Below are 26,653 nucleotides of genomic sequence, written 5' to 3'. Positions count from 1 at the left end.
ATACCCCCTTGTTTAAGGGTCAGACAAAGGGCTGTGTAGGGGAGGGAACTCCCCACAGGACCACTCTTCTGCCCTGCCCAGGCGTGTAGTCACGGTTAGGTAGAGCAGTTATAAAACTTTACAGTTCATCTGTCTTCTATGGGGGTTTTGGGTACAAAATTTATGGACCCGGAGCGGGAATAGCTCCTAGCCGTCAGATAGTCACTCGTCGACCGCCTCCCGTCGTCTCTGTCGTCTCGCAGGTCCCCGGGTCCCTACACGTTATCCTGGAATCTACCGCTGGACATCGAAGAGCCGCGGTCAGAAGACGCGTCGAAGCGTCAATGTAGCGTTTCAAGTAAGGGTCACAGTCAGCGTGTAAGCGGAAGAGCGTGTGAGAGAGCGTGATTGTCCGTGTCTGTCTGTGAGAGCTTGTGTCTGCAGGTGTGAGTGTGTGTTGACCGGTTCTAACCTTGTGCGTATGGCCTTTGCCTTTCAGGTTTTTCAGCTCATTTTTAGATTTATAATAAAAAATCCCCAGCCGGGGTTGTTTTTTTTTTTTTTCCCCCCGGCTGGGTTTTTTTTCCCTCGGTCCCGGCCGGTCCGCGAGGCGACGTTCATCGCCAAAGTTTGGACGCGGACCGTCCCGGGACCGGGGTTTTCGTCAGGCAGGAGGATTTTTTCGGAGGCTCCCGGGAACCACGTTCCCGAGGAGCGTCGTGCATGCGTGTCGATGGCCGGGGGTTAGGGGAGCGGTTGAGACGAGAGCGAGGGAGGGTTTGTGGGTAAGCTGAAGGAGGGCTCTGTGTGTGTGTGTTTGTGTGTGTGTGTGTGTTGACCGGTTCTAACCTTGTGCTTATGGCCTTTGCCTTTCAGGTTTTTCAGCTCATTTTTAAATTTAGAATAAAAAATCCCCAGCCGGGTTTTTTTTTTTTTTTTCCCCCCGGCTGGGTTTTTTTTCCCTCGGTCCCGGCCGGTCCGTGAGGCGAAGTTCATCGCCAAAGTTTGGACGCGGACCGTCCCGGGACCGGGGTTTTCGTCAGGCAGGAGGATTTTTTAGGAGGCTCCCGGGGACCACGTTCCCGAGGAACAACGATTGCCGGGGCGTAACGGAGCGGTTGAAATGAGAGCGAGGGTGAGTTTGCGTGCAATGTGAAGGAGGTGGTCACGGTGGATGACTGTTGTTTTCTGTGTGCTATTTTTGTTTTGGTCTTTCCTCTAGCAATCAAACAAAATGTAATGTAAATAGAAAAAATGTTATATTGTGTTAATATGCGTTCGGTTTCTATTGCCCCGTATCGTTCCGTGTTTGCATTTGCCGCCGCATTTCCACATATGGCTCCGTACGTAAGTGGGATTTCTACCGGTCAGCGTACGGATTGTATCTACGCTCCCATTCGTATACATCATTTCCATGTGTTTTGCTGGAGTGTAAATAAAAAAATCATTCAATAAAGTTGAATCAACCCTAATAATGATGCCCCCCGCTCCCTCCCCCTCCCCCTTTGGCTCCTGTGTTTTTTTGGTGTGGTTTAGTCTTTTTTTTTCCCCCACTGTATTTCTTCCTTTGCTTCTTCTCTTAGTTTTCTTTCTGTCATGTCATTTCTGTCTGTCCCTAACTTTGTTTCTGTTTCTCACTGTTTCTAACTGTCTCTCTCTGCTTCTCTATTTCCCTGTATGTCTTTTCTTCTGTTTCTCTATTTCACTATTTCTAACTATTTATTTGTCTCTATAGTTGATGCTTTTACTCTTTATTTCTTTTTCTCTCCAGCTTCTCTTTTTTCCTCTATTCTTTTGTCCTCTTTTTCACTCTCACCCTCTTTCTTTTTCACTGTAACCCTTCTCATTTTTTTACTCTTTGCCATTCTTTTCCTATTGCTTTTCGTCTCTTAAGTGCTCTCTTAAGTGCTCTCTTAAGTTGTCTCTTCTTCAGTCGTCTCTTAAGTCCTCTCTTAAGTCCTCTCTTAAGTCCTCTCTTAAGTCTTCTCTTCTTAAGTCCGCTCTTAAGTCCTCTCTTAAGTGCTCTCTTAAGTCTTCTGTTCTTAAGTCGTCTCTTAAGTCGTCTCTTAAGCCCTCTCTTAAGTCCTCTCTTAAGTCTTCTCTAAAGTAGTCTCTTAAGTCATCTCTTAAGTGCTGTCTTAAGTCCTCTCTTAAGTCCTCTCTTAAGTCTTCTCTAAAGTAGTCTCTTAAGTCATCTCTTAAGTGCTGTCTTAAGTCGTCTCTTAAGTCATCTCTTAAGTCTTCTCTTAAGTGCTCTCTTAAGTGCTCTCTTAAGTCCTCTCTTAAGTCCTCTCTTAAGTGCTCTCTTAAGTCCTCTCTTAAGTGCTCTCTTAAGTCCTCTCTTAAGTCGTCTCTTAAGTCTTCTCTTAAGTGCTCTCTTAAGTGCTCTCTTAAGTCCTCTCTTAAGTGCTCTCTTAAGTCCTCTCTTAAGTCGTCTCTTAATCCTCTCTTAACTCTTTTTCTTCCTTTCCATCTTTTCATTTCTAACTTTGTTTCCCCTTCTAGCTTTCAAAAAGCAGCAGTAGAAACTTTCAGGCTCCCTGGGAGTAAAATAAAAAACAAACTTTAAATAATTATTAAAAAAAAAAAATAATTTACTCCCCGGGAGCCTGAAACTTTCTACTGCTGCACCGGACATATAGTTTTTCTTCTTTTTTATATATACCTATACAACCCCTAATTAGGGCTCCACCTGGCACATTACAATACCCACTACCCACATCACTCCCACCATGTAGACACCGCCACCTTGATCCCGATCACGTGACCCTATGGGCGCCACCATCTTGCTCCCTGTCACATGACCACACAGGTGCTGCCATCTTACTCCCCATCGTGTGACCACATGGGTGCCACCATCTTGTAGGGTTAGGGGTTAGGGTTTGGGTTTAGGGTTTAGGGTTAGGGTTTAGGCCCTCAGTGGGCGGCTGCGTCCCAAAATCCGAACGATCGAGGATGTGTCGCAGACCTAAGCTGCCCCCACCTCAAACCTGTGCTGCCCTGACAGTCCCAAGGGAACCCTACAAACTGACATTAAGAACCTGAGCTGACCACTTTTCTTTCCCAGGGAAAAGGGCTGGTCTTTGTCTCCAGTTGCCTCAGGCCCTGAGTGGCTGGAGACCTCCAAAAATCCAAACGATCGAGGATGTGTCGCAGACCCAAGCTGCCCCCACCTCAAACCTGTGCTGCCCTGACAGTCCCAAGGGAACCCTACAAACTGACATGAGGAACCTGGGCTGGCCACTTTTCTTTCCCAGGGAAAAGGGCCGGTCTTTGTCTACAGGAGCCTATGTCCCGCAGTAGCTGGCTGCTTCCCAAAATTCTGAACGATCGAGGATGTGTCGCAGACCCAAGCTGCCCCCACCTCAATCCTGTGCTGCCCTGACAGTCCCAAGGGAGCCCTACAAACTGACATTAAGAACCTGGGCTGACCACTTTTCTTTCCCAGGGAAAAGGGCCGGTCTTTGTCTCCAGGAGCCTATGTCCCTCAGTCGCCGGCTGCATCCCAAAATCCGAACGATCGAGGATGTGTCGCAGACCCAAGCTGCCCCCACCTCAAACCTGTGCTGCCCTGACAGTCCCAAGGGAACCCTACAAACTGACATTAAGAACCTGGGCTGGCCACTTTTCTTTCGCAGGAAAAAGGCTGATCTTTGTCTCCAGGGGCCTGTGGCCGTGAGTGGCTGGACCCCTCCAAAAACACAAACGATCGAGGATGTGTTGCAGACCCAAGCTGCCGTCACCTCAAACCTGTGCTGCCCTGACAGTCCCAAGGGAACCCTATAAACTGACATTAAGAACCTGGGCTGACCACTTTTCCTTCCCAGGGAAAAGGGCCAGTCTTTGTCTCCAGGGGCCTATGTCCATCAGTAGCCGGCTGCGTCCAAAAATCCGAACGATCGAGGATGTGTCGCAGACCCAAGCTGCCCCCACCTCAAACCTGTGCTGCCCTGACAGTCCCAAGGGAACCCTACAAACTGACATTAAGAACCTGGGCTGGCCACTTTTCTTTCCCAGGAAAAAGGCTGATCTTTGCCTCCAGGGGCCTGTGGCCCTCAGTGGCTGGAGACCTCCAAAAATCCGAACGATAGAGGATGTGTCGCAGACCCAAGTTGCCCCCATCTCAAACCTGTGCTGCCCTGACAGTCCCAAGGGAACCCTACAAACTGACATTAAGAACCTGGGCTGACCACTTTTCTTTCCCAGGAAAAAAGCTGATCTTTGTTTCCATGGGCCTGTGGCCCTCAGTGGCTGGACACCTCCAAAAATCCAAACGATCGAGGATGTGTTACAGACCCAAGCTGCCCCGAGCTCACACCTGTGCTGCCCTGACAGTCCCAAGGGAACCCTACAAACTGACATGAGGAACCTGGGCTGGCCACTTTTCTTTCCCAGGGAAAAGGGCCGGTCTTTGTCTACAGGAGCCTATGTCCCGCAGTAGCTGGCTGCTTCCCAAAATCCGAACGATCGAGGATGTGTCGCAGACCCAAGCTGCCGTCACCTCAAACCTGTGCTGCCCTGACAGTCCCAAGGGAAGCCTACAAACTGACATTAAGGACCTGGGCTGACCACTTTTCTTTCCCAGGAAAAAAGTTGATCTTGTTTCCATGGGCCTGTGGCCCTCAGTGGCTGGACACCGCCAAAAATCCAAACGATCGAGGATGTGTTACAGACCCAAGCTGCCCCGAGCTCACACCTGTGCTGCCCTGACAGTCCCAAGGGAACCCTACAAACTGACATGAGGAACCTGGGCTGGCCACTTTTCTTTCCCAGGGAAAAGGGCCGGTCTTTGTCTACAGTAGCCTATGTCCCGCAGTAGCTGGCTGCTTCCCAAAATCCGAACGATCGAGGATGTGTCGCAGACCCAAGCTGCCCCCACCTCAATCCTGTGCTGCCCTGACAGTCCCAAGGGAACCCTACAAACTGACATTAAGAACCTGGTCTGACCACTTTTCTTTCCCAGGGAAAAGGGCCGGTCTTTGTCTCCAGGAGCCTATGTCCCTCAGTCGCCGGCTGCATCCCAAAATCCGAACGATCGAGGATGTGTCGCAGACCCAAGCTGCCCCCACCTCAAACCTGTGCTGCCCTGACAGTCCCAAGGGAACCCTACAAACTGACATTAAGAACCTGGCCTGGCCACTTTTCTTTCCCAGGGAAAAGGCCCGGACCTTGTCTCCAGAGGCCTGTGGCCCTCAGTGACCGGCTACGTCCAAAAATTCCGAACGATCGAGGATATGTCGCAGACCCAAGCTGCCCCCACCTCAAACCTCTGCTGCCCTGACAGTCCCAAGGGAACCCTACAAACTGACATTAAGAACCTGGGCTGGCCACTTTTCTTTCGCAGGAAAAAGGCTGATCTTTGTGTCCAGGGGCCTGTGGCCGTGAGTGGCTGGACACCTCCAAAAATCCAAACGATCGAGGATGTGTCGCAGACCCAAGCTGCCCCCACCTCAAACCTGTGCTGCCCTGACAGTCCCAAGGGAACCCTACAAACTGACATTAAGAACCTGGGCTGGCCACTTTTCCTTCCCAGGGAAAAGGGCCAGTCTTTGTCTCCAGGAGCCTATGTCCATCAGTAGCCGGCTGCGTCCCAAAATCCGAACGATCGAGGATGTGTCGCAGACCCAAGCTGCCCCCACCTCAAACCTGTGCTGCCCTGACAGTCCCAAGGGAACCCTACAAACTGACATTAAGAACCTGGGCTGGCCACTTTTCTTTCCCAGGAAAAAAGCTGATCTTTGTTTCCATGGGCCTGTGGACCTCAGTGGCCGTCTACGTCCAAAAATTCCGAACGATCGAGGATGTGTCGCAGACCCAAGCTGCCCCCACCTCAAACCTGTGCTGCCCTGACAGTCCCAAGGGAACCCTACAAACTGACATTAAGAACCTGGGCTGGCCAATTTTCTTTCCCAGGGAAAAGGGCCGGTCCTTGTGTCCATGAGCCTATGTCCCTCAGCAGCCGGCTACGTCCAAAAATCCGAACGATCGAGGATGTGTCGCAGACCCAAGCTGGCCCCACCTCAAACCTGTGCTGCCCTGACAGTCCCAAGGGAACCCTACAAACTGACATTAAGAACCTGGGCTGGCCACTTTTTTTTCAAAGGAAAAAAGCTGATCTTTGTTTCCATGGGCCTGTGGCCCTCAGTGGCTGGACACCTCCAAAAATCCAAACGATCGAGGATGTGTCACAGACCCAAGCTGCCCCGAGCTCACACCTGTGCTGCCCTGACAGTCCCAAGGGAACCCTACAAACTGACATGAGGAACCTGGGCTGGCCACTTTTCTTTCCCAGGGAAAAGGGCCGGTCTTTGTCTACAGGAGCCTATGTCCCGCAGTAGCTGGCTGCTTCCCAAAATCCGAACGATTCAGGATATGTCGCAGACCCAAGCTGCCCCCACCTCAATCCTGTGCTGCCCTGACAGTCCCAAGGGAACCCTACAAACTGACATTAAGAACCTGGGCTGACCACTTTTCTTTCCCAGGGAAAAGGCCCGGTCCTTTTCTCCAGAGGCCTGTGGCCCTCAGTGGCCGGCTACGTCCAAAAATTCCGAACGATCGAGGATATGTCGCAGACCCAAGCTGCCCCCACCTCAAACCTGTGCTGCCCTGACAGTCCCAAGGGAACCCTACAAACTGACATGAGGAACCTGGGCTGGCCACTTTTCTTTCGCAGGAAAAAGGCTGATCTTTGTCTCCAGGGGCCTGTGGCCGTGAGTGGCTGGACACCTCCAAAAATCCAAACGATCGAGGATGTGTCGCAGACCCAAGCTGCCCCCACCTCAAACCTGTGCTGCCCTGACAGTCCCAAGGGAACCCTACAAACTGACATTAAGAACCTGGGCTGGCCACATTTCTTTCCCAGGAAAAAGGCTGATCTTTGCCTCCAGGGGCCTGTGGCCCTCAGTGGCTGGAGACCTCCAAAAATCCAAACGATCGAGGATGTGTCGCAGACCCAAGCTGCCCCCACCTCAAACCTGTGCTGCCCTGACAGTCCCAAGGGAACCCTACAAACTGACATTAAGAACCTGGGCTGACCACTTTTCTTTCAAAGGAAAAAAGCTGATCTTTGTTTCCATGGGCCTGTGGCCCCTCGGTGGCTGGACACCTCCAAAAATACAAACGATCGAGGATGTGTCGCAGACCCAAGCTGCCCCCACCTCAAACCTGTGCTGCCCTGACAGTCCCAAGGGAACCCTACAAACTGACATTAAGAACCTGGGCTGGCCACTTTTCTTTTCCAGGGAAAAGGGTCCTTGTCTCCAGGGGCCTGTGGCCCTGTGTCCCCGGACACCTCCAAAATTCCGCACGATCGAGGATGTGTTGCAGACCCAAGCTGCCGTCACCTCAAACCTGTGCTGCCCTGACAGTCCCAAGGGAACCCTACAAACTGACATTAAGAACCTGGGCTGACCACTTTTCTTTACAGGAAAAAGGCTGATCTTTTTCTCCAGGGGCCTGTGGCCCTCAATGGCTGGCTACGTCCAAAAATCCGAACGATCGAGGATGTGTCGCAGACCCAAGCTGCCCCCACCTCAAACCTGTGCTGCCCTGACAGTCCCAAGGGAACCCTACAAACTGACATCAGGAACCTGGGCTGGCCACTTTTCTTTCACAGGAAAAAGGCTGATCTTTGTCTCCAGGGGCCTGTGGCCCTCAGTGGCTGGAGACCTCCAAAAATCCAAACGATCGAGGATATGTTGCAGACCCAAGCTGCCCCCACCTCAAACCTGTGCTGCCCTGACAGTCCCAAGGGACCCCTACAAACTGACATTAAGAACCTGGGCTGGCCACATTTCTTTCCCAGGGAAAAGGGCCGGTCTTTGCCTCCAGGAGCCTATGTCCCTCTGTCGCCGGCTGCATCCCTAAATCCGAACGATCGAGGATGTGTCGCAGACCCAAGCTGCCCCCACCTCAAACCTGTGCTGCCCTGACAGTCCCAAGGGAACCCTACAAACTGACATTAAGAACCTGGGCTGGCCACTTTTCTTTCCCAGGGAAAAGGGCCGGTCCTTTTCTCCAGGGGCCTGTTTCCCTGTCTCCCCAGACACCTCCAAAATTCCGAACGATCGAAGATGTGTTGCAGACCTAAGCTGCCCCCAACTCAAACCTGTGCTGCCCTGACAGTCCCAAGGGAACCCTACAAACTGACATTAAGAACCTGGGCTGGCCACTTTTCTTTCCCAGGGAAAAGGGCCGGTCTTTGTCTACAGGGTCCTGTGGCCGTGAGTGGCTGGACACCTCCAAAAACCCAAACGATCGAGGATGTGTCACAGACCCAAGCTGCCCCCACCTCAAACCTGTGCTGCCCTGACAGTCCCAAGGGAACCCTACAAACTGACATTAAGGACCTGGGCTGACCACTTTTCTTTCCAGGAAAAAGGCTGATCTTTTTCTCCAGGGGCCTGTGGCCCTCAGTGGCCAGCTACGTCCAAAAATCCGAACAATCGAGGATGTGTTGCAGACCCAAGCTGCCCCCACCTCAAACCTGTGCTGCCCTGACAGTCCCAAGGGAACCCTACAAACTGACATCAGGAACCTGGGCTGACCACTTTTCTTTCCCAGGGAAAAGGCTGATCTTTGTCTCCAGGGGCCTGTGGACCTCAGTGGCTGGGCACCTCCAAAAATCCAAACGATCGAGGATGTGTTCCGGACCCAACTTGCCCCCATCTCAAACCTGTGCTGCCCTGACAGTACCAAGGGAACCCTACAAACTGACATTAAGAACCTGGGCTGGCCACTTTTATTTCCCAGGGAAAAGGGCCGGTCCTTGTCTCCAGGGGCCTGTGGCCCTTTGTCCCCAGACACCTCCAAAATTCCGAACGATCGAGGATGTGTTGCAGACCCAAGCTGCCGTCACTTCAAACCTGTGCTGCCCTGACAGTCCCAAGGGAACCCTACAAACTGACATTAAGAACCTGGCCTGGCCACTTTTCTTTCCAGGAAAAAGGCTGATCTTTTCCTCCAGGGGCCTGTGGCCCTCAGTGGCCGGCTACGTCCAAAAATCCGAAAGATCGAGGATGTGTCGCAGACCCAAGCTGCCCCCACCTCAAACCTGTGCTGCCCTGACAGTCCCAAGGGAACCCTACAAACTGACATCAGGAACCTGCGCTGGCCACTTTTCTTTCCCAGGAAAAAGGCTGATCTTTGTCTCCAGGGGCCTGTGGCCCTCAGTGGCTGGAGACCTCCAAAACTCCAAACGATCGAGGATGTGTCGCAGACCCAAGCTGCCCCCACCTCAAACCTGTGCTGCCCTGACAGTCCCAAGGGAACCCTACAAACTGACATTAAGAACCTGGGCTGGCCACATTTCTTTCCCAGGGAAAAGGGCCGGTCTTTGTCTCCAGGAGCCTATGTGCCTCAATAGCCGGCTGCGTCCCAACATCCAAACGATCGAGGATGTGTCGCAGACCCAAGCTGCCCCCACCTCAAACTTGTGCTGCCCTGACAGTCCCAAGGGAACCCTACAAACTGACATCAGGAACCTGGGCTGGCCACTTTTCTTTCCAAAGGAAAAAAACTGATCTTTGTTTCCATGGGCCTGTGGACCTCAGTGGCCGGCTACGTCCAAAAATTCCGAACGATCGAGGATGTGTCGCAGACCCAAGCTGCCCCCACCTCAAACCTGTGCTGCCCTGACAGTCCCAAGGGAACCCTACAAACTGCCATTAAGAACCTGGGCTGGCCACTTTTCTTTCCCAAGGAAAAGGGCCGGTCCTTTTCTCCAGGGGCCTGTTTCCCTGTCTCCCCAGACACCTCCAAAATTCCGAACGATCGAGGATGTGTTGCAGACCCAAGCTGCCCCCACCTCAAACCTGTGCTGCCCTGACAGTCCCAAGGGAACCCTACAAACTGACATTAAGAACCTGGGCTGGCCACTTTTCTTTTCCAGGGAAAAGGGTCCTTGTCTCCAGGGGCCTGTGGCCCTGTGTCCCCGGACACCTCCAAAATTCCGAACAATCGAGGATGTGTTGCAGACCCAAGCTGCCCCCACCTCAAACCTGTGCTGCCCTGACAGTCCCAAGGGAACCCTACAAACTGACATTAAGAACCTGGGCTGACCACTTTTCTTTCCCAGGAAAAATGCTGATCTTTGTCTCCATGGGCCTGTGGCCCTCAGTGGCCGGCTACGTCCAAAAATCCGAACGATCGAGGATGTGTCGCAGACCCAAGCTGCCCCCACCTCAAACCTGTGCTGCCCTGACAGTCCCAAGGGAACCCTACAAACTGACATTAAGAACCTGGGCTGACCATTTTTCTTTCCCAGGAAAAAGGCTGATCTTTGTCTGCAGGGGCCTGTGGCTCTGACTGGCCAGACACCTCCAAAAATCCAAACGATCGAGGATGTGTCGCAGACCCAAGCTGCCCCCACCTCAAACCTGTGCTGCCCTGACAGTCCCAAGGGAACCCTACAAACTGACATTAAGAACCTGGGCTGACCACTTTTCTTTCCCAGAGAAAAGGCTGATCTTTTTCTCCAGGGGCCTGTGGCCCTCAGTGGCTGGGCACCTCCAAAAATCCTAACGAGTGAGGATGTGTCGCAGACCCAAGCTGCCCCCACCTCAAACCTGTGCTGCCCTGACAGTCCCAAGGGAACCCTACAAACTCACATTAAGAACCTGGGTTGGCCACTTTTTTTTCCCAGGAAAAAGCCGGTCCTTTTCTCCAGGGGCCTGCGGCCCTGTGTCCCCAGACACCTCCAAAATACCGAACGATTGAGGATGTGTCGCAGACCCAAGCTGCCCCCAACTCAAACCTGTGCTGCCCTGACAGTCCCAAGGGAACCCTACAAACTGACATTAAGAAACTGGGTGGACCACTTTTCTTTCCCAGGAAAAAGGCTGATCTTTGTCTCCAGGGGCCTGTGGCCCTCAGTGGCCAGCTACATCCAAAAATCCGAACGATCGAGGATGTGTCGCAGACCCAAGCTGCCCCCACCTCAAACCTGTGCTGCCCTGACAGTCCCAAGGGAACCCTACAAACTGACATTAAGAACCTGGGCTGACCACTTTTCTTTCCCAGGATAAAGGGCCGGTCCTTGTCTCCAGGGGCCTGTGGCCCTCAGCAGCCAGCTGCGTCCCAAAATCCGAACGATCGAGGATGTGTCGCAGACCCAAGCTGCCCCCACCTCAAACCTGTGCTGCCCTGACAGTCCCAAGGGACCCCTACAAACTGACATTAAGAACCTGGGCTCGCCACGTTTCTTTCCCTGGAAAAAGGGCCGGTCCTTGTCTCCAGGGGCCTGTGGCCCTCAGTAGCGGGCTGCGTCCCAAAATCCGAACGATCGAGGATGTGTCGCAGACCCAAGCTGCCCCCACCTCAAACCTGTGCTGCCCTGACAGTCCCAAGGGAGCCCTACAAACTGACATTAAGAACCTGGGCTGACCACTTTTCATTCCCAGGGAAAAAGCTGATCTTTGTTTCCATGGGCCTGTGGCCCTCAGTGGCCGGCAACGTCCAAAAATCCGAACGATCGAGGATGTGTCGCAGACCCAAGCTGCCCCCACCTCAAACCTGTGCTGCCCTGACAGTCCCAAGGGAACCCTAGAAACTAACATTAAGAACCTGGGCTGGCCACTTTTCTTTCCCAGGGAAAAGGGTCAGTCCTTGTCTCCAGGGGCCTGTGGCCCTGTGTCGCCAGACACCTCCAAAATTCCGAACGATCGAGGATGTGTTGCAGACCCAAGCTGCCCCCACCTCAAACCTGTGCTGCCCTGACAGTCCCAAGGGAACCCTACAAACTGACATTAAGAACCTGGGCTGACCCCTTTTCTTTCCAAAGGAAAAAAGCTGATCTTTGTTTCCATGGGCCTGTGGCCCTCAGTGGCCAGCTACGTCCAAAAATTCCGAACGATCGAGGATGTGTCGCAGACCCAAGCTGCCCCCACCTCAAACCTGTGCTGCCCTGACAGTCCCAAGGGAACCCTACAAACTGACATTAAGAACCTGGGCTGGCCACTTTTCTTTCCCAGGGAAAAGGCTGATCTTTGTCTCCAGGGGCCTGTGGACCTCAGTGGCTGGGCACCTCCAAAAATCCAAACGATCGAGGATGTGTTCCGGACCCAACTTGCCCCCACCTCAAACCTGTGCTGCCCTGACAGTCCCAAGGGAACCCTACAAACTGACATTAAGAACCTGGGCTGGCCACTTTTATTTCCCAGGGAAAAGGGCCGGTCCTTGTCTCCAGGGGCCTGTGGCCCTTTGTCCCCAGACACCTCCAAAATTCCGAACGATCGAGGATGTGTTGCAGACCCAAGCTGCCGTCACTTCAAACCTGTGCTGCCCTGACAGTCCCAAGGGAACCCTACAAACTGACATTAAGAACCTGGCCTGGCCACTTTTCTTTCCAGGAAAAAGGCTGATCTTTTCCTCCAGGGGCCTGTGGCCCTCAGTGGCCGGCTACGTCCAAAAATCCGAAAGATCGAGGATGTGTCGCAGACCCAAGCTGCCCCCACCTCAAACCTGTGCTGCCCTGACAGTCCCAAGGGAACCCTACAAACTGACATCAGGAACCTGCGCTGGCCACTTTTCTTTCCCAGGAAAAAGGCTGATCTTTGTCTCCAGGGGCCTGTGGCCCTCAGTGGCTGGAGACCTCCAAAACTCCAAACGATCGAGGATGTGTCGCAGACCCAAGCTGCCCCCACCTCAAACCTGTGCTGCCCTGACAGTCCCAAGGGAACCCTACAAACTGACATTAAGAACCTGGGCTGGCCACATTTCTTTCCCAGGGAAAAGGGCCGGTCTTTGTCTCCAGGAGCCTATGTGCCTCAATAGCCGGCTGCGTCCCAACATCCAAACGATCGAGGATGTGTCGCAGACCCAAGCTGCCCCCACCTCAAACTTGTGCTGCCCTGACAGTCCCAAGGGAACCCTACAAACTGACATCAGGAACCTGGGCTGGCCACTTTTCTTTCCAAAGGAAAAAAACTGATCTTTGTTTCCATGGGCCTGTGGACCTCAGTGGCCGGCTACGTCCAAAAATTCCGAACGATCGAGGATGTGTCGCAGACCCAAGCTGCCCCCACCTCAAACCTGTGCTGCCCTGACAGTCCCAAGGGAACCCTACAAACTGACATTAAGAACCTGGGCTGACCACTTTTCTTTCCCAGAGAAAAGGCTGATCTTTTTCTCCAGGGGCCTGTGGCCCTCAGTGGCTGGGCACCTCCAAAAATCCTAACGAGTGAGGATGTGTCGCAGACCCAAGCTGCCCCCACCTCAAACCTGTGCTGCCCTGACAGTCCCAAGGGAACCCTACAAACTCACATTAAGAACCTGGGTTGGCCACTTTTTTTTCCCAGGAAAAAGCCGGTCCTTTTCTCCAGGGGCCTGCGGCCCTGTGTCCCCAGACACCTCCAAAATACCGAACGATTGAGGATGTGTCGCAGACCCAAGCTGCCCCCAACTCAAACCTGTGCTGCCCTGACAGTCCCAAGGGAACCCTACAAACTGACATTAAGAAACTGGGTGGACCACTTTTCTTTCCCAGGAAAAAGGCTGATCTTTGTCTCCAGGGGCCTGTGGCCCTCAGTGGCCAGCTACATCCAAAAATCCGAACGATCGAGGATGTGTCGCAGACCCAAGCTGCCCCCACCTCAAACCTGTGCTGCCCTGACAGTCCCAAGGGAACCCTACAAACTGACATTAAGAACCTGGGCTGACCACTTTTCTTTCCCAGGATAAAGGGCCGGTCCTTGTCTCCAGGGGCCTGTGGCCCTCAGCAGCCAGCTGCGTCCCAAAATCCGAACGATCGAGGATGTGTCGCAGACCCAAGCTGCCCCCACCTCAAACCTGTGCTGCCCTGACAGTCCCAAGGGACCCCTACAAACTGACATTAAGAACCTGGGCTCGCCACGTTTCTTTCCCTGGAAAAAGGGCCGGTCCTTGTCTCCAGGGGCCTGTGGCCCTCAGTAGCGGGCTGCGTCCCAAAATCCGAACGATCGAGGATGTGTCGCAGACCCAAGCTGCCCCCACCTCAAACCTGTGCTGCCCTGACAGTCCCAAGGGAGCCCTACAAACTGACATTAAGAACCTGGGCTGACCACTTTTCATTCCCAGGGAAAAAGCTGATCTTTGTTTCCATGGGCCTGTGGCCCTCAGTGGCCGGCAACGTCCAAAAATCCGAACGATCGAGGATGTGTCGCAGACCCAAGCTGCCCCCACCTCAAACCTGTGCTGCCCTGACAGTCCCAAGGGAACCCTAGAAACTAACATTAAGAACCTGGGCTGGCCACTTTTCTTTCCCAGGGAAAAGGGTCAGTCCTTGTCTCCAGGGGCCTGTGGCCCTGTGTCGCCAGACACCTCCAAAATTCCGAACGATCGAGGATGTGTTGCAGACCCAAGCTGCCCCCACCTCAAACCTGTGCTGCCCTGACAGTCCCAAGGGAACCCTAGAAACTGACATTAAGAACCTGGGCTGGCCACTTTTCTTTCCCAGGGAAAAGGGTCAGTCCTTGTCTCCAGGGGCCTGTGGCCCTGCGTCGCCAGACACCTCCAAAATTCCGAACAATCGAGGATGTGTCGCAGACCCAAGCTGCCCCCACCTCAAACCTGTGCTGCCCTGACAGTCCCAAGGGAACCCTACAAACTGACATTAAGAACCTGGCTGACCACTTTTCTGTCCAAAGGAAAAAAGCTGATCTTTGTCTCCAGGGTCCTGTGGCCCTCAGTGGCTGGCTACGTCCAAAAATCCGAACGATCGAGGATGTGTCGCAGACCCAAGCTGCCCTCACCTCAAACCTCTGCTGCCCTGACAGTCCCAAGGGAACCCTACAAACTGACATCAGGAACCTGGGCTGGCCACATTTCTTTCCCAGCGAAAAAGGCCTGTCTTTGTCTCCAGGGGCCTTTGGACCTTAGTTGACAGACACCTCCAAAATTCTGAACGATCGAGGATGTGTCGCAGACCCAAGCTGCCCCCACCTCGAACCTGTGCTGCCCTGACAGTCCCAAGGGAAACCTACAAACTGACATTAAGAACCTCGGCTGGCCACTTTTCTTTCCCAGGGAAAAGGGCCGGTCTTTGTCTCCAGGGGCCTGTGGCCCTGAGTGGCCGGCCGCCTCCAAAAATCCGAATAAACAAGGATGTGTCGCAGACCCAAGCTGCCCCCACCTCAAACCTGTGCTGCCCTGACAGTCCCAAGGGACCCCTACAAACTGATATCAGGAACCTGGGCTGGGCACTTTTCTTTCCCAGGAAAAAGACTCATCTTTGTCTCCATGGGCCTCTGGCCCTCAGTGGCTGGGCACCTCCAAAAATCCAAACGATCGAGGATGTGTCGCAGACCCAAGCTGCCCTCACCTCAAACCTCTGCTGCCCTGACAGTCCCAAGGGAACCCTACAAACTGACATCAGGAACCTGGGCTGGCCACATTTCTTTCCCAGCGAAAAAGGCCTGTCTTTGTCTCCAGGGGCCTTTGGATCTTAGTTGACAGACACCTCCAAAATTCTGAACGATCGAGGATGTGTTGCAGACCCAAGCTGCCCCCACCTCAAACCTGTGCTGCCCTGACAGTCCCAAGGGAACCCTAGAAACTGACATTAAGAACCTGGGCTGGCCACTTTTCTTTCCCAGGGAAAAGGGTCAGTCCTTGTCTCCAGGGGCCTGTGGCCCTGCGTCGCCAGACACCTCCAAAATTCCGAACAATCGAGGATGTGTTGCAGACCCAAGCTGCCCCCACCTCAAACCTGTGCTGCCCTGACAGTCCCAAGGGAACCCTAGAAACTGACATTAAGAACCTGGGCTGGCCACTTTTCTTTCCCAGGGAAAAGGGTCAGTCCTTGTCTCCAGGGGCCTGTGGCCCTGCGTCGCCAGACACCTCCAAAATTCCGAACAATCGAGGATGTGTCGCAGACCCAAGCTGCCCCCACCTCAAACCTGTGCTGCCCTGACAGTCCCAAGGGAACCCTACAAACTGACATTAAGAACCTGGCTGACCACTTTTCTGTCCAAAGGAAAAAAGCTGATCTTTGTCTCCAGGGTCCTGTGGCCCTCAGTGGCTGGCTACGTCCAAAAATCCGAACGATCGAGGATGTGTCGCAGACCCAAGCTGCCCTCACCTCAAACCTCTGCTGCCCTGACAGTCCCAAGGGAACCCTACAAACTGACATCAGGAACCTGGGCTGGCCACATTTCTTTCCCAGCGAAAAAGGCCTGTCTTTGTCTCCAGGGGCCTTTGGACCTTAGTTGACAGACACCTCCAAAATTCTGAACGATCGAGGATGTGTCGCAGACCCAAGCTGCCCCCACCTCGAACCTGTGCTGCCCTGACAGTCCCAAGGGAAACCTACAAACTGACATTAAGAACCTCGGCTGGCCACTTTTCTTTCCCAGGGAAAAGGGCCGGTCTTTGTCTCCAGGGGCCTGTGGCCCTGAGTGGCCGGCCGCCTCCAAAAATCCGAATAAACAAGGATGTGTCGCAGACCCAAGCTGCCCCCACCTCAAACCTGTGCTGCCCTGACAGTCCCAAGGGACCCCTACAAACTGATATCAGGAACCTGGGCTGGGCACTTTTCTTTCCCAGGAAAAAGACTCATCTTTGTCTCCATGGGCCTCTGGCCCTCAGTGGCTGGACACCTCCAAAAATCCAAACGATCGAGGATGTGTCACAGACCCAAGCTGCCCCCACCTCAAACCTGAGCTGCCCTGACAGTCCCAAGGGAACCCTAAAAACTGACATCAGGAACCTGGGCTAACCACTTTTCTTTCCATAGGAAAAAATCTGATCTTCTTTTCCATGGGCCTGTGGTCCTCAGTGGCCGGCTGCGTCCCAAAATCCGAACGATCGAGGATGTGTCGCAGACCCAAGCTGCCCCCACCTCAAACCTGTGCTGCCCTGACAGTCCCAAGGGAACCCTACAAACTGACATTAAGAACCTGGGCTGACCACTTTTCTTTCCAAAGGATAAAAGCTGATCTTTATTTCCATGGGCCTGTGGCCCTCAGTAGCTGGCTACGTCCAAAAATTCCGAACGATCGAGGATGTGTCGCAGACCCAAGCTGCCCCCACCTCAAACCTGTGCTGCCCTGACAGTCCCAAGGGAACCCTACAAACTGACATTAAGAACCTGGGCTGGCCACTTTTCTTTCCCAGGGAAAAGGGTCAGTCCTTGTCTCCAGGGGCCTGTGGCCCTGTGTCCCCAGACACCTCCAAAATTCCGAACGATCGAGGATGTGTTGCAGACCCAAGCTGCCCCCACCTCAAACCTGTGCTGCCCTGACAGTCCCAAGGGAACCCTACAAACTGACATTAAGAACCTGGGCTGGCCACTTTTCTTTCCCAGGGAAAAGAGTCAGTCCTTGTCTCCAGGGGCCTGTTTCCCTGTGTCCCCAGACACCTCCAAAATTCCGAACGATCGAGGATATGTTGCAGACCCAAGCTGCCCCCACCTCAAACCTGTGCTGCCCTGACAGTCCCAAGGGAACCCTACAAACTGACATTAAGAACCTGGGCTGACCACTTTTCTTTCAAAGGAAAAAAGCTGATCTTTGTTTCCATGGGCCTGTGGCCCTCAGTGGCTGGACACCTCCAAAAATCCAAACGATCGAGGATGTGTCGCAGACCCAAGCTGCCCCCACCTCAAACCTGTGCTGCCCTGACAGTCCCAAGGGAACCCTACAAACTGACATTAAGAACCTGGGCTGGCCACTTTTCTTTCCCAGGGAAAAGGGTCCTTGTCTCCAGGGGCCTGTGGCCCTGTGTCCCCGGACACCTCCAAAATTCCGCACGATCGAGGATGTGTTGCAGACCCAAGCTGCCGTCACCTCAAACCTGTGCTGCCCTGACAGTCCCAAGGGAACCCTACAAACTGACATTAAGAACCTGGGCTGACCACTTTTCTTTACAGGAAAAAGGCTGATCTTTTTCTCCAGGGGCCTGTGGCCCTCAATGGCTGGCTACGTCCAAAAATCCAAACGATCGAGGATATGTTGCAGACCCAAGCTGCCCCCACCTCAAACCTGTGCTGCCCTGACAGTCCCAAGGGACCCCTACAAACTGACATTAAGAACCTGGGCTGGCCACATTTCTTTCCCAGTGAAAAGGGCCGGTCTTTGCCTCCAGGAGCCTATGTCCCTCTGTCGCCGGCTGCATCCCAAAATCCGAACGATCGAGGATGTGTCGCAGACCCAAGCTGCCCCCACCTCAAACCTGTGCTGCCCTGACAGTCCCAAGGGAACCCTACAAACTGACATTAAGAACCTGGGCTGGCCACTTTTCTTTCCCAGGGAAAAGGGCCGGTCCTTTTCTCCAGGGGCCTGTTTCCCTGTCTCCCCAGACACCTCCAAAATTCCGAACGATCGAAGATGTGTTGCAGACCTAAGCTGCCCCCAACTCAAACCTGTGCTGCCCTGACAGTCCCAAGGGAACCCTACAAACTGACATTAAGAACCTGGGCTGGCCACTTTTCTTTCCCAGGGAAAAGGGCCGGTCTTTGTCTACAGGGTCCTGTGGCCGTGAGTGGCTGGACACCTCCAAAAACCCAAACGATCGAGGATGTGTCACAGACCCAAGCTGCCCCCACCTCAAACCTGTGCTGCCCTGACAGTCCCAAGGGAACCCTACAAACTGACATTAAGGACCTGGGCTGACCACTTTTCTTTCCAGGAAAAAGGCTGATCTTTTTCTCCAGGGGCCTGTGGCCCTCAGTGGCCAGCTACGTCCAAAAATCCGAACAATCGAGGATGTGTTGCAGACCCAAGCTGCCCCCACCTCAAACCTGTGCTGCCCTGACAGTCCCAAGGGAACCCTACAAACTGACATCAGGAACCTGGGCTGACCACTTTTCTTTCCCAGGGAAAAGGCTGATCTTTGTCTCCAGGGGCCTGTGGACCTCAGTGGCTGGGCACCTCCAAAAATCCAAACGATCGAGGATGTGTTCCGGAACCAACTTGCCCCCACCTCAAACCTGTGCTGCCCTGACAGTACCAAGGGAACCCTACAAACTGACATTAAGAACCTGGGCTGGCCACTTTTATTTCCCAGGGAAAAGGGCCGGTCTTTGTCTCCAGGAGCCTATGTCCCTCAGTAGCCGGCTGCGTCCCAAAATCCGAACGATCGAGGATGTGCGCAGGCCCAAGCTGCCCCCACCTCAAACCTGTGCTGCCCTGACAGTCCCAAGGGAACCCTACAAACTGACATTAAGAACCTGGGCTGGCCACTTTTCTTTCCCAGGGAAAAGGGCCGTTCCTTGTCTCCAGGGGCCTGTGGCCCTTTGTCCCCAGACACCTCCAAAATTCCGAACGATCGAGGATGTGTTGCAGACCCAAGCTGCCGTCACCTCAAACCTGTGCTGCCCTGACAGTCCCAAGGGAACCCTACAAACTGACATTAAGAACCTGGCCTGGCCACTTTTCTTTGGCAGGAAAAAGGCTGATCTTTTCCTCCAGGGGCCTGTGGCCGTCAGTGGCCGGCTACGTCCAAAAATCCGAAAGATCGAGGATGTGTCGCAGACCCAAGCTGCCCCCACCTCAAACCTGTGCTGCCCTGACAGTCCCAAGGGAACCCTACAAACTGACATCAGGAACCTGGGCTGGCCACTTTTCTTTCCCAGGAAAAAGGCTGATCTTAGTCTCCAGGAGCCTATGTGCCTCAATAGCCGGCTGCGTCCCAACATCCAAACGATCGAGGATGTGTCGCAGACCCAAGCTGCCCCCACCTCAAACTTGTGCTGCCCGGACAGTCCCAAGGGAACCCTACAAACTGACATCAGGAACCTGGGCTGGCCACTTTTCTTTCCAAAGGAAAAAAACTGATCTTTGTTTCCATGGGCCTGTGGACCTCAGTGGCCGGCTACGTCCAAAAATTCCGAACGATCGAGGATGTGTCGCAGACCCAAGCTGCCCCCACCTCAAACCTGTGCTGCCCTGACAGTCCCAAGGGAACCCTACAAACTGCCATTAAGAACCTGGGCTGGCCACTTTTCTTTCCCAAGGAAAAGGGCCGGTCCTTTTCTCCAGGGGCCTGTTTCCCTGTCTCCCCAGACACCTCCAAAATTCCGAACGATCGAGGATGTGTTGCAGACCCAAGCTGCCCCCACCTCAAACCTGTGCTGCCCTGACAGTCCCAAGGGAACCCTACAAACTGACATTAAGAACCTGGGCTGGCCACTTTTCTTTTCCAGGGAAAAGGGTCCTTGTCTCCAGGGGCCTGTGGCCCTGTGTCCCCGGACACCTCCAAAATTCCGAACAATCGAGGATGTGTTGCAGACCCAAGCTGCCCCCACCTCAAACCTGTGCTGCCCTGACAGTCCCAAGGGAACCCTACAAACTGACATTAAGAACCTGGGCTGACCACTTTTCTTTCCCAGGAAAAATGCTGATCTTTGTCTCCATGGGCCTGTGGCCCTCAGTGGCCGGCTACGTCCAAAAATCCGAACGATCGAGGATGTGTCGCAGACCCAAGCTGCCCCCACCTCAAACCTGTGCTGCCCTGACAGTCCCAAGGGAACCCTACAAACTGACATTAAGAACCTGGGCTGACCATTTTTCTTTCCCAGGAAAAAGGCTGGTCTTTTTCTGCAGGGGCCTGTGGCTCTGACTGGCCAGACACCTCCAAAAATCCTAACGAGTGAGGATGTGTCGCAGACCCAAGCTGCCCCCACCTCAAACCTGTGCTGCCCTGACAGTCCCAAGGGAACCCTACAAACTCACATTAAGAACCTGGGTTGGCCACTTTTTTTTCCCAGGAAAAAGCCGGTCCTTTTCTCCAGGGGCCTGCGGCCCTGTGTCCCCAGACACCTCCAAAATACCGAACGATCGAGGATGTGTCGCAGACCCAAGCTGCCCCCACCTCAAACCTGTGCTGCCCTGACAGTCCCAAGGGAACCCTACAAACTGACATTAAGAAACTGGGTGGACCACTTTTCTTTCCCAGGAAAAAGGCTGATCTTTGTCTCCAGGGGCCTGTGGCCCTCAGTGGCCAGCTACATCCAAAAATCCGAACGATCGAGGATGTGTCGCAGACCCAAGCTGCCCCCACCTCAAACCTGTGCTGCCCTGACAGTCCCAAGGGAACCCTACAAACTGACATTAAGAACCTGGGCTGGCCACTTTTCTTTCCCAGGGAAAAGGGTCAGTCCTTGTCTCCAGGGGCCTGTGGCCCTGTGTCCCCAGACACCTCCAAAATTCCGAACGATCGAGGATGTGTCGCAGACCCAAGCTGCCCCCACCTCAAACCTGTGCTGCCCTGACAGTCCCAAGGGAACCCTACAAACTGACATTAAGAACCTGGGCTGACCACTTTTCTTTCCCAGGATAAAGGGCCGGTCCTTGTCTCCAGGGGCCTGTGGCCCTCAGCAGCCAGCTGCGTCCCAAAATCCGAACGATCGAGGATGTGTCGCAGACCCAAGCTGCCCCCACCTCAAACCTGTGCTGCCCTGACAGTCCCAAGGGACCCCTACAAACTGACATTAAGAACCTGGGCTCGCCACGTTTCTTTCCCAGGAAAAAGGGCCGGGCCTTGTCTCCAGGGGCCTGTGGCCCTTTGTCCCCAGACACCTCCAAAATTCCGAACGATCGAGGATGTGTTGCAGACCCAAGCTGCCGTCACTTCAAACCTGTGCTGCCCTGACAGTCCCAAGGGAACCCTACAAACTGACATTAAGAACCTGGCCTGGCCACTTTTCTTTCCAGGAAAAAGGCTGATCTTTTCCTCCAGGGGCCTGTGGCCCTCAGTGGCCGGCTACGTCCAAAAATCCGAAAGATCGAGGATGTGTCGCAGACCCAAGCTGCCCCCACCTCAAACCTGTGCTGCCCTGACAGTCCCAAGGGAACCCTACAAACTGACATCAGGAACCTGCGCTGGCCACTTTTCTTTCCCAGGAAAAAGGCTGATCTTTGTCTCCAGGGGCCTGTGGCCCTCAGTGGCTGGAGACCTCCAAAACTCCAAACGATCGAGGATGTGTCGCAGACCCAAGCTGCCCCCACCTCAAACCTGTGCTGCCCTGACAGTCCCAAGGGAACCCTACAAACTGACATTAAGAACCTGGGCTGGCCACATTTCTTTCCCAGGGAAAAGGGCCGGTCTTTGTCTCCAGGAGCCTATGTGCCTCAATAGCCGGCTGCGTCCCAACATCCAAACGATCGAGGATGTGTCGCAGACCCAAGCTGCCCCCACCTCAAACTTGTGCTGCCCTGACAGTCCCAAGGGAACCCTACAAACTGACATCAGGAACCTGGGCTGGCCACTTTTCTTTCCAAAGGAAAAAAACTGATCTTTGTTTCCATGGGCCTGTGGACCTCAGTGGCCGGCTACGTCCAAAAATTCCGAACGATCGAGGATGTGTCGCAGACCCAAGCTGCCCCCACCTCAAACCTGTGCTGCCCTGACAGTCCCAAGGGAACCCTACAAACTGACATTAAGAACCTGGGCTGACCACTTTTCTTTCCCAGAGAAAAGGCTGATCTTTTTCTCCAGGGGCCTGTGGCCCTCAGTGGCTGGGCACCTCCAAAAATCCTAACGAGTGAGGATGTGTCGCAGACCCAAGCTGCCCCCACCTCAAACCTGTGCTGCCCTGACAGTCCCAAGGGAACCCTACAAACTCACATTAAGAACCTGGGTTGGCCACTTTTTTTTCCCAGGAAAAAGCCGGTCCTTTTCTCCAGGGGCCTGCGGCCCTGTGTCCCCAGACACCTCCAAAATACCGAACGATTGAGGATGTGTCGCAGACCCAAGCTGCCCCCAACTCAAACCTGTGCTGCCCTGACAGTCCCAAGGGAACCCTACAAACTGACATTAAGAAACTGGGTGGACCACTTTTCTTTCCCAGGAAAAAGGCTGATCTTTGTCTCCAGGGGCCTGTGGCCCTCAGTGGCCAGCTACATCCAAAAATCCGAACGATCGAGGATGTGTCGCAGACCCAAGCTGCCCCCACCTCAAACCTGTGCTGCCCTGACAGTCCCAAGGGAACCCTACAAACTGACATTAAGAACCTGGGCTGACCACTTTTCTTTCCCAGGATAAAGGGCCGGTCCTTGTCTCCAGGGGCCTGTGGCCCTCAGCAGCCAGCTGCGTCCCAAAATCCGAACGATCGAGGATGTGTCGCAGACCCAAGCTGCCCCCACCTCAAACCTGTGCTGCCCTGACAGTCCCAAGGGACCCCTACAAACTGACATTAAGAACCTGGGCTCGCCACGTTTCTTTCCCTGGAAAAAGGGCCGGTCCTTGTCTCCAGGGGCCTGTGGCCCTCAGTAGCGGGCTGCGTCCCAAAATCCGAACGATCGAGGATGTGTCGCAGACCCAAGCTGCCCCCACCTCAAACCTGTGCTGCCCTGACAGTCCCAAGGGAGCCCTACAAACTGACATTAAGAACCTGGGCTGACCACTTTTCATTCCCAGGGAAAAAGCTGATCTTTGTTTCCATGGGCCTGTGGCCCTCAGTGGCCGGCAACGTCCAAAAATCCGAACGATCGAGGATGTGTCGCAGACCCAAGCTGCCCCCACCTCAAACCTGTGCTGCCCTGACAGTCCCAAGGGAACCCTAGAAACTAACATTAAGAACCTGGGCTGGCCACTTTTCTTTCCCAGGGAAAAGGGTCAGTCCTTGTCTCCAGGGGCCTGTGGCCCTGTGTCGCCAGACACCTCCAAAATTCCGAACGATCGAGGATGTGTTGCAGACCCAAGCTGCCCCCACCTCAAACCTGTGCTGCCCTGACAGTCCCAAGGGAACCCTAGAAACTGACATTAAGAACCTGGGCTGGCCACTTTTCTTTCCCAGGGAAAAGGGTCAGTCCTTGTCTCCAGGGGCCTGTGGCCCTGCGTCGCCAGACACCTCCAAAATTCCGAACAATCGAGGATGTGTCGCAGACCCAAGCTGCCCCCACCTCAAACCTGTGCTGCCCTGACAGTCCCAAGGGAACCCTACAAACTGACATTAAGAACCTGGCTGACCACTTTTCTGTCCAAAGGAAAAAAGCTGATCTTTGTCTCCAGGGTCCTGTGGCCCTCAGTGGCTGGCTACGTCCAAAAATCCGAACGATCGAGGATGTGTCGCAGACCCAAGCTGCCCTCACCTCAAACCTCTGCTGCCCTGACAGTCCCAAGGGAACCCTACAAACTGACATCAGGAACCTGGGCTGGCCACATTTCTTTCCCAGCGAAAAAGGCCTGTCTTTGTCTCCAGGGGCCTTTGGACCTTAGTTGACAGACACCTCCAAAATTCTGAACGATCGAGGATGTGTCGCAGACCCAAGCTGCCCCCACCTCGAACCTGTGCTGCCCTGACAGTCCCAAGGGAAACCTACAAACTGACATTAAGAACCTCGGCTGGCCACTTTTCTTTCCCAGGGAAAAGGGCCGGTCTTTGTCTCCAGGGGCCTGTGGCCCTGAGTGGCCGGCCGCCTCCAAAAATCCGAATAAACAAGGATGTGTCGCAGACCCAAGCTGCCCCCACCTCAAACCTGTGCTGCCCTGACAGTCCCAAGGGACCCCTACAAACTGATATCAGGAACCTGGGCTGGGCACTTTTCTTTCCCAGGAAAAAGACTCATCTTTGTCTCCATGGGCCTCTGGCCCTCAGTGGCTGGGCACCTCCAAAAATCCAAACGATCGAGGATGTGTCGCAGACCCAAGCTGCCCTCACCTCAAACCTCTGCTGCCCTGACAGTCCCAAGGGAACCCTACAAACTGACATCAGGAACCTGGGCTGGCCACATTTCTTTCCCAGCGAAAAAGGCCTGTCTTTGTCTCCAGGGGCCTTTGGATCTTAGTTGACAGACACCTCCAAAATTCTGAACGATCGAGGATGTGTTGCAGACCCAAGCTGCCCCCACCTCAAACCTGTGCTGCCCTGACAGTCCCAAGGGAACCCTAGAAACTGACATTAAGAACCTGGGCTGGCCACTTTTCTTTCCCAGGGAAAAGGGTCAGTCCTTGTCTCCAGGGGCCTGTGGCCCTGCGTCGCCAGACACCTCCAAAATTCCGAACAATCGAGGATGTGTTGCAGACCCAAGCTGCCCCCACCTCAAACCTGTGCTGCCCTGACAGTCCCAAGGGAACCCTAGAAACTGACATTAAGAACCTGGGCTGGCCACTTTTCTTTCCCAGGGAAAAGGGTCAGTCCTTGTCTCCAGGGGCCTGTGGCCCTGCGTCGCCAGACACCTCCAAAATTCCGAACAATCGAGGATGTGTCGCAGACCCAAGCTGCCCCCACCTCAAACCTGTGCTGCCCTGACAGTCCCAAGGGAACCCTACAAACTGACATTAAGAACCTGGCTGACCACTTTTCTGTCCAAAGGAAAAAAGCTGATCTTTGTCTCCAGGGTCCTGTGGCCCTCAGTGGCTGGCTACGTCCAAAAATCCGAACGATCGAGGATGTGTCGCAGACCCAAGCTGCCCTCACCTCAAACCTCTGCTGCCCTGACAGTCCCAAGGGAACCCTACAAACTGACATCAGGAACCTGGGCTGGCCACATTTCTTTCCCAGCGAAAAAGGCCTGTCTTTGTCTCCAGGGGCCTTTGGACCTTAGTTGACAGACACCTCCAAAATTCTGAACGATCGAGGATGTGTCGCAGACCCAAGCTGCCCCCACCTCGAACCTGTGCTGCCCTGACAGTCCCAAGGGAAACCTACAAACTGACATTAAGAACCTCGGCTGGCCACTTTTCTTTCCCAGGGAAAAGGGCCGGTCTTTGTCTCCAGGGGCCTGTGGCCCTGAGTGGCCGGCCGCCTCCAAAAATCCGAATAAACAAGGATGTGTCGCAGACCCAAGCTGCCCCCACCTCAAACCTGTGCTGCCCTGACAGTCCCAAGGGACCCCTACAAACTGATATCAGGAACCTGGGCTGGGCACTTTTCTTTCCCAGGAAAAAGACTCATCTTTGTCTCCATGGGCCTCTGGCCCTCAGTGGCTGGACACCTCCAAAAATCCAAACGATCGAGGATGTGTCACAGACCCAAGCTGCCCCCACCTCAAACCTGAGCTGCCCTGACAGTCCCAAGGGAACCCTAAAAACTGACATCAGGAACCTGGGCTAACCACTTTTCTTTCCATAGGAAAAAATCTGATCTTCTTTTCCATGGGCCTGTGGTCCTCAGTGGCCGGCTGCGTCCCAAAATCCGAACGATCGAGGATGTGTCGCAGACCCAAGCTGCCCCCACCTCAAACCTGTGCTGCCCTGACAGTCCCAAGGGAACCCTACAAACTGACATTAAGAACCTGGGCTGACCACTTTTCTTTCCAAAGGATAAAAGCTGATCTTTATTTCCATGGGCCTGTGGCCCTCAGTAGCTGGCTACGTCCAAAAATTCCGAACGATCGAGGATGTGTCGCAGACCCAAGCTGCCCCCACCTCAAACCTGTGCTGCCCTGACAGTCCCAAGGGAACCCTACAAACTGACATTAAGAACCTGGGCTGGCCACTTTTCTTTCCCAGGGAAAAGGGTCAGTCCTTGTCTCCAGGGGCCTGTGGCCCTGTGTCCCCAGACACCTCCAAAATTCCGAACGATCGAGGATGTGTTGCAGACCCAAGCTGCCCCCACCTCAAACCTGTGCTGCCCTGACAGTCCCAAGGGAACCCTACAAACTGACATTAAGAACCTGGGCTGGCCACTTTTCTTTCCCAGGGAAAAGAGTCAGTCCTTGTCTCCAGGGGCCTGTTTCCCTGTGTCCCCAGACACCTCCAAAATTCCGAACGATCGAGGATATGTTGCAGACCCAAGCTGCCCCCACCTCAAACCTGT

The 26,653-nt window shown here is 54.1% G+C and overlaps 1 long non-coding RNA gene across 1 annotated transcript in view; it reads left to right on the top strand.

Moving 5' to 3' along the window:
• Positions 1 to 562: 562 nt before the first annotated feature.
• The window catches only part of LOC128817866 (uncharacterized), an 88,553-nt gene continuing 62,462 nt past the window's right edge, over positions 563 to 26,653 (top strand). Inside the window, exon 1 of the long non-coding RNA XR_008440319.1 lies at positions 563 to 798. This is a non-coding gene — a long non-coding RNA (uncharacterized LOC128817866). The remainder of the gene's footprint in view (positions 799 to 26,653) is intronic.

This window comes from Vidua macroura, chromosome 21, assembly GCF_024509145.1.
Source record: "Vidua macroura isolate BioBank_ID:100142 chromosome 21, ASM2450914v1, whole genome shotgun sequence".
Taxonomy (NCBI): Eukaryota; Metazoa; Chordata; class Aves; order Passeriformes; family Viduidae; genus Vidua; species Vidua macroura.
Note: the sequence above shows the minus strand (reverse complement) of the source record. Positions and strands in the feature narration are given on the sequence as shown.